Source organism: Taudactylus pleione, unplaced genomic scaffold (assembly GCF_031769625.1).
Source record: "Taudactylus pleione unplaced genomic scaffold, aTauple2 ptg001031l, whole genome shotgun sequence".
NCBI classification, from domain to species: domain Eukaryota; kingdom Metazoa; phylum Chordata; class Amphibia; order Anura; family Myobatrachidae; genus Taudactylus; species Taudactylus pleione.
In genome coordinates this window covers 1,412,194-1,427,412 of record NW_028285432.1, presented here as the reverse complement: position 1 = coordinate 1,427,412, position 15,219 = coordinate 1,412,194, and positions in this window count along the sequence as shown.

Here is a 15,219-nt window from a genome sequence, read left to right as displayed (position 1 = left end):
CCCTCATTATTCGGTATAATAGTATAAAGGCTATTAATATCAATACTACATAATAGACTATTATTAGGAATATCACCCAGATTATTGATTTGATTAAGGAACATGGTCGTATCCAATAAAAATCTAGGGTGTTCCATCACACATGGCTGCAGAATTGCATCAAGATACACTGAAGTAGCCTGAAATAATGACCCCCGAGCAGAGATGATAGGTCTGCCCGGGGGATTGTCAAGGCCTTTGTGTATCTTGGGCAGCGTATATAAAATCGGGATAATTGGATATTCAGGCACCAAAGCCCTACTCAAATCAGATGAAATAATACCCCGATCAACCGCTACAGTTAATCTGTCTCTTAAAGCCTGTTTAAATAGTAGAGTGGGATCAGAATCTAATAGCCTATACACATTAGTATCAGCCAATTGCCTTTCAATCTCAGATTTGTATTGTACCAAATCCTGTATCACAACAGCACCTCCATTATCCGCAGGGCGTATGACAATATTAGAATAGGAAGCCAGATCTTTAAGTGCCTTCCACTCACCTGCGGACAGGTTGCTGTGGGATCTAGGAGTAAGAACATTACAAGACACACTAGTTTGAACATCCTGATCAACAAGGCATATAAATGTTTTAATAGCAGCATTTTTAGACACTGGATCGAAATGGGATCTACCCAACAATTTACGAACCTGTATAGGTATGTCACAAGGTTGATTCGTCATGGATGGAGGTGGGGCTCTTACACCATGAAAATATTCATGTAGTTTAAGTTGTCTATTGAGCTGGTATTTTTCAACCTCCCACCTCAATCCATCGAATTTAGCAGTAGGCACAAAAGAAAGTCCACGACTAAGAACAGACATCTCTCAATAGGACAACATATGGGAGGAGAGGTTAAACACTATCTCCTCCTGGATAGGGGTGGTCTCCCTACTTGTCTGCGACTGCGATCGCGCCCAGTGGTGGCCTCGTCTAGTAGGCTTACTCCGCGGTCTGTTGTTTGATTGCCACCCACTGTCCCTAAAGGGTTCACGCTACGACTGTCCTTAGCATGACTGTTGAGTCACTGGTAGAATAATTATAAGGTGACATATCCCAATTCTCACGTGGTCTTCTTACACCTCGTTTATTAGGTCGCTGGTGTTCATTGCGTCCACCATGAATCCAGTTATAAACAGTGTTATGTTCATAGTCAGCAGTACCCTTAGTCATTTTAGATCTTTTGAACTGAATAAGGTCTTGTCGGTACGCAGACACTTGTTTGTTTAATTTATCAAGCCATGCACCATCGGTGTCAGATTCAAAAATCTTTTTATGTGCAGTCTCAAAGATATCAATTTTCTCGCGAACAATTGTCAATTCTCTAGTCGCCTCTTCTATGACAAGTAACATTAGGTCGTAACTGCATTTATTAAGCACGGAGATCCACTTTTTACAGAAATCCAGTCTGTAACGACCAATAGTCGGGCAGTTCTTAATTCTAAAACCGCGGGGAATGTGTTTCTGTTTGTAATATTCACTGAGGGTTACCCCATGATAGTAGAAATCAACCTCACACTGTTTTAGTTTGAGCCAATCACGGTATAAACTCTGTAGGGATTTAGAGGCATTATCCTCACTAAATGAGTCCCTGAATAAGATGGATTCCGCGTCAGAGTCTGAAAACATAAGCGTGCTGCCTTGTGTAAGCTTGGCAATGTTGATGGCTTCAACTGCCTGTTCTAGGCTGTCATCACGCCCTTCAGCCATAGTAATGATCACACTGAAATCCGTGCAATAAAAACAGCTCACTGCTTACAAAAAATAACAGTATAGTCCCAAAAGAACGTGCTGCAATAGCGGTGTCATGCACCTAAATAACATGGGTGACCAGTCCAAGGGCGTGCACACTCCTGCTCAGTGGTCTCACCTCACATAAAACACCCCAAAAAGGACGGCACTCCAATAACAGTTCAACAGTGGCTCCGGTGCCTCCCGATGAGCGATCCCCAAAAGGACCCCAAAATACATACAACAGTAGCGGTGGCACTCGGATCAATAATCAGCACACAGCAGCAGGAAAGTATAAAACTCCAAAGTTTCGGAGCGTACTTTAATGCTCCATCTACAGGGTATAATACATACAAACAAAATCACTCACTTTATAACACCACCACCACACCACGTGCATCGCGGCTCCAGGACTCCGGAAGTGTCGGAGGTCAGGCGCTCAACTGTGGCGTCATCGCCCCACATCAGTAGTCATGGAAACCGCTAAACATAAACAAAAGATTGTGGATCATTACACAGAGCTCAAGGTTTAGACTGTATTGTAACACTATAAAGAGGAATCCATCTAGAATCCTCTACACAAAGTAAGCCATAACAAATTGCATCATAACAGACTCAAACATGAACCTACATATTACAGTAATATAATGCCATTAAGACACTCCCCATTATCGTCATTCATATAGCTAATCAAATGCTATACAAAACAATGTAATCCTAAATTTTCATTAAGGCCCTTTGGGGCCAGGGTCCCTAATCGATAAATCCACTGTGTTTCACATTGTAGGAGTTTAAATGACCTATCCCCACCCCGTATCAATTTTGGGATGTGGTCAATAATAATATACTTCATGGTAGCCACATTGTGTCCTGCCTGAGCGAAATGTCGTGCCACCGCTTGGTCGCTGTCACCTGTGGAGATGGCTGCCCGTATTGCCGACCGGTGGAAAGTACGCTCCGAAACGTTGGAGTTTTATACTTACCTGCTGCTGTGTGCTGATTATTGATCCGAGTGCCACCGCTACTGTTGTATGTATTTTGGGGTCCTTTTGGGGATCGCTCATCGGGAGGCAACGGAGCCACTGTTGAACTGTAATTGGAGTGCTGTCCTTTTTGGAGTGTTATATATATATATATATATATATATATATATTAAATGTATACTGCTCTATATTTAATTTATACCATGTAAAAGTTATTTCTTAATTCATATATATTATTGTTCCCCCAAAAAGGGTTTTTTTTTATTTTCTTCTTGCTCTCTTGCAAGTAACACCCTTTAAGTGACTATTGTATCTGACTCCAGAGGAGTATCACCAACACCCAGTATAAGCGCCATTCCACATATAAATATTCCTTACATTGTTGGTCTAGAATCTGTCTTGCCAGCTAATCTCACTAGCTGAACAAATGAGCAGTCCTTTGCAGAAAGCATTACTTCATCCTGTTTAAAATCAAACACAGCCCTACAACTTTGATAATAATAAATTGCTGTTCAGTAAATATCTTCAGAAAAAAGGGTAGCCAAATATCTTCATGAATGTAAAAATTTAAAATTAAACATTTTTGAAAAAAAAAAATAATTTAAAGAAATTGAAAAAATGCTTTATTTTAATAAACAGCAATTTACGCTTAATCATTTACTAAGTTAAGTAAAACTCATATTTAGTAGGCTTATAACACAGCAGATATTAAAATTATCTGTCCCAATACAATAGCTATTTATCAAGTTCCAAAAATTTTTCTTTTTTAAAACTTGACTTTTATAGCTAACACCAACTTCAGATGATGCTAGCTTTATTTCTGCCTCCTCCGGGTCTCACAGTGTGCATGCATGACCTAAGGTCACACATGCACACTAACACTTCAGAGTCAGAACTTGGAAGTTTAGATTTTCATTGCTGCCATTAGCAGTGAAAATCTAACTTTTATTAGGCACCGGGACAGTTTGTTATTGGAATAGTGACGATAAAGGGCATTTGTTTTCAGAGTATTTTGGCAATTTAGGGTGCCTTAGAGAGAATTAATGAAGAAGGTCATACATATATTTCCTACTTGTGCATTTTAAAATAAAGGTCTCCTTCTAATCCTTGCAACCCCGCCGCCCCCTGCTCCCCGTGTATATTTTTAGCAGGTGTAGACAAGAGTCATCTACACCACTTCCAGATTCTCTAAGTACAAACACAAACAACACGTGCTCCACGGGGCACTGACCTTGTTGTTAGTGAGAGGGAGTTTCTATATAATGAAAGTTAGTGTTATGCCGTTAAGTTAGAGACAGTTGCTTGCAAGGATTAGTGATATCTAGGCACATTTCACTGTCTATAAGTCTATAACAATATCAGTCACCAATGTAACACAGGGTCCACTGCAAATATTGTTAACTTAATATATTTCTGGTTCAGTGGTTCTGACTAGACTCATGAAAAAGCTTGTTTACTAAGAGCTGCAATTGATCTTGAAGTTATGAAGGCCCCCTGGGAATTCCGTTCTTTGATATAGTCCTCTGTATGTAACGTAGAAGGTTCTCTTCAACATATACTAAGTTAAGGCCAATATTTACATTGCATGTTATGACAAATTGGGCAAGTCACAGTCATGAACATAGAATATGTGACATTTTTTATTTGCTACGTAACATTTGTGTGTAAATATGATAATATGACGCAGTTGCTTGCATACCTGATGGTCGTTGGTCCGTAATGTAAACATGTCTGTACTGTTTCTGAATATGCACATTTAAAATAAAAAAAATGCAGGTAAGCTACGTCAGACATTGTAGGTGCACTAAAGTAAGTTATCAGATCTACATGTTATGTTATGCTTAAAATAAACTAGGAGATACCTGTGTCTGTAAAAGCTGAATGCATTATGTGTTTTCCTGAAGTCGGACTTCCCTCATTCCAAATAACTAGGGATGTGCGCTGACCCCCGTGTTTTGGTTTTGGTTTTGGATCTGTATCTCCTTCAAGGTTTTGGATCTGGATTTGGTTTTGCAAACCACCCTAAAGTGTTTTGGATCTGGATTTTTTAAACAAAAAATAGATAAAAGTTTTAAAAACAGCTAAATTCATTTAATTTATGCAATCCAAAACCCGAAATTCGGATTTAAAATCCGATTTCTGAACCGCAAAAAGATCAGAACTACAACCCGGATTTACCCAGATCTCCTCAGGATATTAGAACCATGACTCGGATTCACGAAAATTCGGGTGGATTCGGATTTCTGGAGAACCAAACCGTACATCTCTACAATTAACCAACTCAGTTAGTTGGTAGGTGTTATAGGGGTATTTTACTTTCCAGAAATTGTTGGCAGGTAGTTGCTAAACTATTTCACACTCCTAGTGCAGTATTTGTTGGGGGGTTTCCACCCCTATTAATAATATGCCACACAACAGTACCCCAATTCATGATATGCCTCTCAGCAGCGTCTCCAATACATAACGATCCTCACGTCAGTGTCCCCAATGCATAATGATCCTCACATCATTCTCTATTACACTATGGCCCTGATTCAGAGCCGCTCGTAAGCGGCCGCTCGTTTGTTCTGAACGATGTTCGCACATCTGCACATGCGTACGGATTATAATACGCATGCGCGAACCAGTCAGTGCGGCCGAAAATCGTTTGTTCGCTATATAGCGAATGCCTGCTATTTTGAGTGACAGAAGGAGGCGTATGTGGGTGGTAACGGGAAGGTGCTTGAAAACGTGGGTGTGGAATTCGAACGCAGGCGTGCTTAAAGGTCAAAACGGGCGTTTTAAGGGAGTGCATAATTAATACAGCAGCGTCATTGACCACGTCACTTGGTTTTTTTTTACTCAGAACTGCTCGCAAAATAGCGGTTGAAAAAACCAGCCACAAGAATAGCGAGCAGTTCATACGCTGTTCGATGTACTCGATTAATCTAATAAATAGCGGACATGACGTATGATGCGAGCGGCAACCGCAAGTTTTGCTCGCTCGTTCAGACTTAGAGGCGTGAACAGACCGCAATTAGCGAACGGTTCATTTGAATAGCCACCCCTTGTTTTAGAACGAATGACCGCAAATAGCGAGCGGCTCTGAATGAGAGCCAATATTCCTATGCCAGTGTCCCAATACATAATATTCTTCACAGCAGTGTCCCAATACATAATATTCCTCAGATCAGTGACCCGACACAAAATATTCCTCACATCAGTCCCCCAATACATAATATTCCTCACATCAGTTCAACAATACATAATATCCCTCACATCATTGCCCTAATACATATTATTCCTCACGTCATTGCGCCAATGCATAATATCCCTCACATCATTGCCCTAATATATAATATTCCTCACATCATTGCCCTAATACATTATATCCCTCAAGTCATTGCTCTAATACATAATATTCCTCACATCAGTGACTCAATACATAATATTCCTCACATCATAGCCCTAATACATTATATCCCTCACGTCATTGCTCTAATACATAATATTTCTCACATCATTGCCCTAATACATTATATCCCTCACGTCATTGCTTGAATACATAATATTCCTCACATCATTGCCCTAATACATTATATCCCTCACGTCACTGCCCTAATACATAATATTTCTCACATCAGTGCCCAAATACATAATATACCTCACACCAGTGCCCCAAAAGATAATATTCATCACATCAGTGCCCCAACACATAATATTCCTCACATCAGTTCCCCAATACTTAATATCCCTCACATCATTTCCCTAATACATAATATTCCTCACGTCATTGCCCCAATACATAATATCCCTCACATCATTGCTGTAATACATAATATTCCTCACATCATTGCCCTAATACATTATATCCCTCACATCATTGCTCTAATACATAATATTCCTCACATCAGTGACCCAATACATAATAATCCTCACGTTATAGCCCTAATACATTATATCCCTCACGTCATTGCTCTAGTACATAATATTCCTCACATCATTGCCCTAATACATTGTATCTCTCACGTCATTGCTCTAATACATAATATCCCTCACGTCATTGCCCTAATACATTATAACCCTCATGTCATTGCTCTAATACATAATATCCCTCACGTCATTGCCCTAATACATTATATCCCTCACGTCATTGCTCTAATATATTATATCCCTAACGTCACTGCCCTAATACATAATAATCCTCACATCAGTTCCCCAATACATAATATATCTCACACCAGTGCCCCAAAAGATAATATTTCTCACGTCAGTGCCCCAATATATAATATTGCTCACATCAGTGCCCCAATACATAATATTCGTCAAATCAGTTCCCCAATACAATATCCATCACATCAGTGACCCAATACATAAAATTGCTTATATCATTGCCCTAATACATAATATTCCTCACATCAGTGCCCCAATACATAATATTCCTCACATCATTGCCCTAATGCAATTTCCTCACATCATTGCCCTAATACGTAATATTCCTCACATAATTGCCCTAATACATAATATACCTCACACCAGTTCCCCAATACATAATATTCCTCACATCAGTTCCCCAATACAATATCCCTCACATCAGTGACCCAATACAATATCCCTCACATCAGTGACCCAATACATAAAATTCCTCATATCATTGCCCTAATACATAATATTCCTCACATCATTGCCGTAATACAATATTCCTCACATCGTTGCCCTAATACATAATATTCCTCATATCATTGCCCTAATACATAATATACCTCACACCAGTTCCCCAATACATAATATTCCTCACATCACTGCACCAATAAATAATTAGGGATGTGCGCCGACCCCCGTGTTTTGTTTTCGGTTTTGGGTCTGTATCTCCTTCGTATTTTGGATCTGGATCTGGCTTTGCAAAACCACCCTTGCGTGTTTTGGTTTTGGTTTTGAATCTGGATCTTTTTTAAGAAAATGATAAGAACAGGTAAGACCACATAATTTGGGCCTGTTTTTATTCCTACAGTATTATTAACCTTAATAACATTTATTCCCAGTCATTTGCAGTCAATTTTGACCATCTCACAGCTCACACAATTGATTTTTTTCATCTAGGTTAGGCCTGGGGCCAAAATGTTGCATCCAGCTAGCTGGCTGACTAAACTAAGCAACAGCAGTGGGCGGCACTAACATGTGGCCATTTTTAAAAAATTAACGGGGCATACAGGAGATGCTGAGTGTGGCCATAACAATTTCTGGACATTAATAAACAATCAAATTCAAAATGTCAGGCAGCAATGCCCCAAACAGCACATAATGCAGAGAAAAGAGGTGCAAGATGGGCCCTTGGGCCCTCCCACCCACCATTATGTTGTATATGAAATTGGACATTCACAGTTTAAAAAAACCAATCATTTCAGCGACAAGGACTGCCAATTGTGGCTGAAATGATTGGTTTGTTTGGACCCCAATAAAACAAGCTGCCAATGTGCATTGGACATGGAAATGATCCCATGCACAAACTGTCTTTACATTACAATATCAGATGTCTTCATCGTCATCGTCCTCGTCATCCCCATCAGTGTGTACATCCTCTTCTTCACACAATATTAATTTGTCCCCACCTGAATCCACCATAGGCGCCTCTGTATTTTTTTATGTAATTGTTGGTAGAGGTCTTCCTCGTGGAATTTGTAATTCATTTTAATGAACATCATCTTTTCCACGTTTTGAGGAAGCAACCTCCTACGCCGATCACTGACAAGGTTGCCAGCACTGAAAACTTTCAGAGTACACACTGGAGGGTGGGCAACTTAAGTAATATCAAAGCCAGTTTGTGTATGGGACTCCAAATTGCCTCTTTTTGCTGCCAGTACTAAAAGGGACTGTCTGACATGCCTATTTGGATGTTATCCCTAAAATAGTCATCCACTATTCTGTGAATGGTGACCGTATCAGACATAGTCACGGTAGACATGTCACTATTAGTAGGAAGTTCTCTCAGGCCCGACCAGATGTCATTTTTTGGTGACTGATCTGAATGACCAGCAGGGATTCTGTGGAAATTTAGTTTTTTCCTGGCAGCCGCAGAAACTGAAGGAGGAGATGATGGCATGTCACGTGTGACAATTTTTTTACCAACAGCTCTTTGCATCTTTTCAGATTTATGTCCGTTGAAAAAAGAAACAAGGTATGACTTAAACCTAGGATCAAGTATGGTCGCCAAAATATATTGATCTGATTTCAAGAGATTGACGACCCTTGGATCCTTGCGAAGCGAATCAAGGGCTTGATCCACCAGTCCGACATACTTAGCAAAATCGCTCCATTTCAGCTCCTACTTCAGTTTCTCCAGCTGTTTTTGCAAAAGTCTGATGTGGGGAATGACATGACTCAAGCTGGCAGTGTCTGAACTAACGTCATGTGTGCAAGTTCAAAGGGTTTGAGAACCTTGCACAACACAGAAATTATTCTCCACTGCGCTTGAGTAAGGTGTATTCCCATTCCACGGCCTATGTCATAGTCCATTGTGTAGCCCAGGATGGCCTTTTGCTGCTCCTCTATCCGCTGAAGCATATAGAGGGTAGAATGCCACCTAGTTACTACCTCTTGCTTCAGCTGATGGCATGGCAAATTCAAAAGTATCTGCTGGTCATGCAATCTTCGACAAGTAGTTGCCGAATGTCTAAAATGTACTGAAATTTTCCGGGCCACCAAGAGCATCTCCTGCACGCCCCTGTCATTTTTAAAAAAATGTTGCACCACCAAATTAATTATGTGAGCAAAATATGGGACATGTTGGAATTCACCCAGATTTAATGCTCTCACAATATTCCTGGCATTATTAGAAATCACAAATTCTGAGGAGAGTCCAAGTGGGGTAAGCCATTTTGCAATGATTTCCCTGAGTTTTTCTAAGAGGTTCTCAGCGGTATGCCTCTTAGTGAAACCAGTTATACAAAGAGTAGCCTCCCTCTGAATCAGCTGGCATTTGGTAGATGCTGATGTTGCTGTTGTAGGCAATACAGCTACCCAGTGGACTGTTACAGTCATGTAATCTTTAGTTTGCCCTGTCCCATTTGTCCACATCAGTGGTCAAGTGGACAGTGGGAACAACGGCATTTCGGAGGACGTTAATAAGGTTTTTTTAATGTCCTTGTACAGGCTGGTAATTGCTGTTCTAGTGAAGTGGGATCTAGAAGGGATCTGGTAGCGGGGACACAGGACCTCAGTTAACTCTCTAAAACCCACTGCATTAATGGCAGATACTGGACGCACATCTAATACCAGCATAGCTGTTATGGCGTCAGGAATTCTCTGTGCAACTGGGTGACTGCTGTCATCCTTGCAAATGACTGTTTGACAGTTAATTGTTTGGTTACAGTACTACAAGTAGTCTTCCTCCTGGTCCCCTTCTGGGATGAAGATCCACTCACAGCAACAACAGCAGCAGCAACAGGCGTAGTCATCAAGGATCCTTCTGAGGAATTACTGATAGGAGTCAATCCTGCTTATAACATTGGATGCGCAGGACTCCTTCCGATGACGAATGAGGATGTTGATAATGTAGGTGTTGGTGGTGGATATCGAAGGCGCTTGGATCCCACAGAGAGGAAGCAGGTAGGTGACACTGGACTGATTGTTACATTTTTAGTTTTGGAATTTGGTGGCATGCACTTTGGAATTTGATGAATGCGCACCAAGTGAAATAACAAGGAGAAGGTTCCTAGATGGTTAAGGTCCTTACCTCTACTCTTTCTTGGCATCGGTTACAGATGGCTTGACAACTGTTGTTCGGATTTGGGTGGAAATAATTCCATACGTTAGAAGTGGATTTATTTGTATTTTGCCCTCGCATGACAACATCAATGGGCTTTTTCATACCATGGGCAACAACTGTTGCCTGACTTACACAAACGACATCCTCGGCATCAACATCGTCATCATCAACATCCCTTACATCAGTGCCCCAATACATAATAATTCTCACGTTAGTGCCGCAATACATAATATTCCTCACATCATTGCCCTAGTACATAATATTCCTCACATTATTTCCTTAATACATAATATTCCTCACATTAGTGCTCCAATACTAATATTCATCGCTTCAGTGGTCCACATACATAATATTTCTCACATCATTGCCCTAAGATATTATATACCTCATGTCACTGCCCCAATACATAATATTCTTCACATCAGTGCCCTAATGCATTATATCCCTCACATCATTGCCCTATACATAATATTCCTCACATCATTACCCTAATACATAATATTCCTCATATCAGTGATGCAATACATAAAATTCCTCACATCATAGCCTTAATACATTATATCCCTAACATCAGTGCCTCAACATATAATATTCCTCATATCTTAGCCCTAATACATAATATTCCACACATCAGTGCCCCAATACATATCCCTTACATCAGTGCCCCAATAGATAATATTTCTCATGTCAGTTCCCCAATATATAATATTCCTCACATCAGTGCCCCAATACATAATATTCCTCACATCAGTGCCACAATACATTATATCTCTCACATCAGTGACCCAATATATAATCATTGCCCTAATACATAAAATTCCTCATATCATTGCCCAAATACATAATATTACTCACATCATTGCCCTAATACAATATTCCTCACATCATTGCCCAAATACACAATATTCCTCACATCATTGCCCTAATACAATATTCCTCACATCATTGCCCTAATACATAATATTCCTCACATCATTGCCCTAATACAGTACTTGTAAAAAGTCTGAGCACACACCCTGAAATTGAAAAGAAGCTTATTTATCATACATTCTGCTACTTGTGCTGCTTTCTTATGTTTCAAATTGTTAACAAGTTTCCTGAAAGCTCCAGGGCCAAAATGAACTGTGAGTTAAGTGTGGAAACACATGCTCAAATCAATGTTTTGAGGGAATAAGGTTATTCTTTGCGGCAATTTCACAAACGGTTGAAGGTATCCGTTGGGGCCGTGCATCGGGCTATTGAACGAAAGTCAAAAACCGGTCAAAATGTTACAAGAAAATGAACTGGTCGTCCAAAATCAACAACTGTTTGTGAGGACAACTTCATTGTGACTACTAGCAATCGTGACAGACGTTTGACCGCTCCGGAAATAGGAAGAGAGTTGCGGAAAAGTCGTTCCCAGCCTGCATCCGATAGGACGGTGGCCAGGTGCTTGCACGAATGTGGCCTTAGTGGTAGGCTTGCGGTAAGAAAATCACTTCTACGTGTTACACAAATGGAGCAAAAAGGTACGCGTGGACTAAGACGCATAGGGATTGCACTGAGGAACAGTGGAAGAGGGTGCTTTGGACCGACGAATCGAAAATTTTACTTTTTGGCTCGCATCGCCGGGCTTTTGTGCATCGTAGTCCAGGTGAGCACATTCTCCAAGACTGTGTAGCGCCAACAGTTAAGCATGGAGGAGGCAATGTGATGGTTTGGGGATGTTTCGCGGGCAACCAAGTTGTACCACAATATATTAGTGCGTCATGCGATTCCCTCTGGAAGGTGACTTGTGGGTCAGAACTTCGTTTTCCAACAAGATAACAATCCAAAACATATGTCCAAGTTGTGTACTAATTATTTGCAAAAGAAACAAGATGCTCAAGTTGTAACAAAAATGGAATAGCCACCTCAATCACCAGATGTTTCACCCATAGAGCTTTTGTGGGAAGAACTAGACAGGGAAGTCCGAAAACAGATGCCTACCAACACTGAGGGCCTCTGAGAGGCTCTTCATAGCTGCTGGAGTCGAATGGATCGCCAAAAGCTGGAAAAATTAGTAAATAGGATGCCAAGGATACGCAAAGCGCTTATCAAATCTAAGGGTCGTCACTTCAATGAAAGCAGACTACCTAAAACTACCTAAATAAACTTGCCTAAAAGTCAAAACAAGTATTTTTTTTGTTTCCTTATTGTTCAAACAGTTGTTTATTTTCTAAACAAAGCCAATAAAACAGGATTTATTTTGTTATACTGGTGTGCTCAGACTTTTGACAAGTACTGTACATAATATTCCTCACATCATTCCCCTAATACATAATATTCCTCACATCATTGCCCTAATATTCCTTACATTAGTGACCCAATACATAATATTCCTCACATCATTGCCCTAATATTCCTTACATTAGTGACCCAATACATAATATTTCTCACGTCATTGCCCTAATATTCCTTACATTAGTGACCCAATACATAATATTCCTCATATCATTGCCCCAATACATAATATTCCTCACATCAGTGCCCCAATACATAATATTCCTCACATCATTGCCCTAATACATAATATTCCTCACATCATTGCCCTAATACATAATATTCCTCACATCATTGCCCTATTATTACTTACATTAGTAACTCATTAGTGACTCAATACATAATATTCCTCACATCATTGCCCTAATATATAATATTACTCAAATCAGTGCCCCAACACATAGTATTCCTCACAACATTGCCCAGATACATTATATGCCTCACGTCACTGCCATAATACATAATATTCTTCACATCAGTGCCCCAATACATAACTCTCACGTTAGTGCCCCAACATATTTCTCACATCAGTGCCCAAATACTAATATTCCATGCATCAGTGCCCCAAAAAATAATATTCCTCACATCATTGCTCCAATACATAATATTTCTTACATCAGTGACCCAATACAAAATATCCCTCACATCAATGCCCTAATACAAAATATCCCTCACATCAGTGCCCTAATACATAATATTTCTCACACACAGTGCCCCAATACTAATATTCCTCACACCATTGCCCCAATACATATTTATCATGTCAGTGCCCCAATACATAATATTCCTCACATCAGTGCCCCAATACATTATTTCCCTCACATCAGTGCCCCAATACATAATATTCCTCACATCAGTCCCCCAATACATAACATTCCTCACATCAGTGCCCCAATACATAATATTCCTCACATCAGTGCTCCAATACATAATATTCCTCACTTCAGTGCCCCAATACATAATAGTCCTCACATCATTGCCCTAATACATTATATCCTTCACATTATTGCCCTAATACATAATATTGCTCACATCAATGCCCTAATATATTATATTCATCACATCAGTGCCCCAATACATAATATTCCTCACATTGGTGCCCTAATACATTATATCCCTCACATTAGTGCCCCAATACATAATATTCCTCACATCAGTGCCCTAATACATTATATCCCTCACATTAGTAACCCAATACATTATTTCCCTCACATCAGTGCCCCAATACTAATATTCCTCACATCAGTGCCCCAATACATAATATTCCTCACATCATTACCCTAATACATTATATCCTTCACATCATTGCCCTAATACATAATATTGCTCACATCATTGCCCTAATATATAATATCCTTCACATCAGTGCCCCAATACATAATATTCCTCACATTGGTGCCCTAATACATTATATCCCTCACATTAGTGCCCCAATACATAATATTCCTCACATCAGTGCCCTAATACATTATATCCCTCATGTTAGTGCCCCAGTACATAATATTCCTCACATCAGAGCCCTAATACATTATATCCCTCACATTAGTGCCCCAATACATAATATTCCTCACATCAGTGCCTTAATACATTATATCCCTCACATTAGTGCCCCAGTACATAATATTCCTCACATCAGAGCACTAATACATTATATCCCTCACATTAGTGCCCCAGTACATAATATTCCTCACATCAGTGCCCTAATACATAATATTCCTCACATCAGTGCCCTAATACATTATATCCCTCACATAAGTGCCCCAGTACATAATATTCCTCACATAATTGTCCGAATACATAATATTTCTCATATATATGCCCCATTACATAATATCCCTCATATCAATGCCCCAATACATATTTCTCATGTCAGTGCCCCAATACATAAGATTCCTCACATCAGTGCCCTAATAAATTATGTCACTCACATCAGTGCCCCAATACATATTTCTCATGTCAGTAACCCCAATACATAATATTCCTCACATCAGTGCCCCAATACATTATTTCCCTCACATCAGTGCCCCAATACATAATATTCCTCACATCAGTGCCCCAATACATAATATTCCTCACATCAGTGCCCCAATACATAATATTCCTCATGTCAGAGGCACACAAGGGAAGGAGGACAGAGGAAAACATTATAGCAGCAGAGGCACTTATGGGGAAGTAGGCAGAGTCATACATGGGTAGTAAGGGTTGGGGCACACATGTGGAAGAGGGCAGAGCACATACAGTAAAGAGGGGCAGAGGCACATATAGGTTTCTCTTGTCCCAAGTCACAAACCATTCTACTAGCAATACAGCATACAGCAGACTTTTATTAATGTTCTTAATTTGCTTGTTTTCATTTTAAAGGTGTCATCTTTTAAATTGCCATACTGTACATACACTGTTCATGTCTAGTGTATATATATA